The 1,881-nt window shown below is 39.4% G+C and overlaps 1 pseudogene; it reads right to left on the bottom strand.

The window, feature by feature from the left end:
* Positions 1-1,251: 1,251 nt before the first annotated feature.
* On the bottom strand, positions 1,252-1,414 carry LOC148346811 (U2 spliceosomal RNA; annotated as a pseudogene).
* Positions 1,415-1,881: the final 467 nt, after the last annotated feature.

The following is a 1,881-nucleotide window of genomic DNA, read 5'->3' as shown; positions in this document are numbered from 1 at the left end:
ATGGAAAGTAAAAATAGAATAAACGAGGAACTTAGCAGCATCACATAAACTGAGAAACATACAACAAATTATTCACTAACAAATAAAAATAGGTTAAGACAAGAGTGCTTAGGACGTGACAGGGAGGACAATGAACGAGCAAGACATTAAAGGTGACTAAGTACTAATAAAGTGAAGAAACAAATCAGGACAAGTGTCAAGGGAGAGGGGCAAATTAGGACCTGGAAGTGAGCGGAGAGAGATAACATACAGAGGAGCAGAGTGAAGGATAATGTTAAAATTGTAATTTTACTCATTTTGTTCAGTAGGTCGGTTTAAAAAGCCTAATTCGCTGTCTGCGGGTCATAGTTTGCCCATTTCTGCATTATATTTCTCTCCCTAGAGATTTATTTCCCTTCTTTACCATCCATTTTCTTTACTGAGGCATCATATAGTACTTCTATTTGATTTAGCGTCACCATTTCCCTTGTGAGGAAATAAATGCTGGCGCAAGCAGACGTGGGAAGGGGTGACATCATCAGACCAAACATCGGTCAACCGAGGAGATTAACACCTGAGTAATGAGCACCGCAAATCAGTCGTCCAGGTTTCACAAGGAAAAATTATTTGTCTTTCCATTTGATAGCCGTTAAATCACCACGGGTTTTACGTGTGTGTTTAGCGTTTTGTATTGGCGAGTTAAGAAGAGTGACAAGGCTTTTAAGTGGCAGTGAAATTGGAGCGCTGCTCGTTGGAAGCAGCCAAGCGCTTGTTGTGTCTGAATTGGCACAAATGAGAGTTCCAACAATAGATTTTGAAAAACGTCCAACAATAGATTTTATTTTATATATATATATATATATATATATATATGTATATATATATATATATATATATATATATATATATATATATATATATATATATATATATATATATATATATATGTGTGTGTGTGTGTGTGTGTTACTAAGGAGATCATTTCATTTTATCAAATCTATGTTATACCAATCTGGTACCACTTTTCACAGTGATACCAGGACTCGGTGATACAAGTAGTGATAACACATAAAGTACAGATGGATCATTTTAAACCTCCTCTTGTGTTAGCTTTCAGGAAACATGCCCCATGTTATCAGGTCAGTGGTGACCCGTTACTTAAATTACCTCTAAACCATTCTAAAAACAATATTACGTCACCTATTTTTGCCCTCATATTTTGGTTACCTTGTTAGACTTCTTTATCTAGCCACAGAGCCAAGCAGCAATCAGTGCGAATGCACCGTTCCCGGAGGTACTGCAATACCGGGCCGATGCGTGGAGTGGACAGAGCAAACTCTTATTCCATCTCCCGATTGCAAAAATCGATTGGAACTAAATGTCCTTCATTCCTAGCCGGCATTTGTTGCTCTCAGCCAAGAGGCTGAGTCAAGGTCCTAGCCACAGAGCCAAGCAGCGATCAGTGCGAATGCACCGTTCCCGGAGGTACTGCAATACCGGGCCGATGCGTGGAGTGGACAAAGGAAGCTCTTATTCAACTGTGGTTATAAATTTGTATGCTATCTATGATGTTACAATTGTGGCCTTGAAGTAGGACATGGCGGACGGATCAGGTTAGCACTGCTCGTTCTCTGCGTTTGTATTCTCATCCGTGTCGGTTTTGAGTGTGTTGTTAACTATTAATTTTACAATTTGAACCATTTTGACAGAGCTAGAAGTAAAGCAGCCGAGTCCTGCCATGGCATTATGGCGGCGGGCGGAGACATAACTGCGTACGATTCTTGTTCAAAGATGTTGGAGCAATTTTGGAGAGAATGTCAAGGCTGGATTTTATTAACAAGTTTGTTGAAAAGCTCCTGAAGTTTAAAAAGGAGGAGATACATAGCGTCATAAACTTGCCTT

Source organism: Urocampus carinirostris, chromosome 20 (assembly GCF_059441175.1).
Source record: "Urocampus carinirostris isolate Australia breed hairy pipefish chromosome 20, RoL_Ucar_1.0, whole genome shotgun sequence".
Lineage (NCBI taxonomy): Eukaryota > Metazoa > Chordata > Actinopteri > Syngnathiformes > Syngnathidae > Urocampus > Urocampus carinirostris.
The sequence above is the reverse complement of the archived record's forward strand: the minus strand, read 5'-3'. Positions and strand labels throughout refer to the sequence as shown.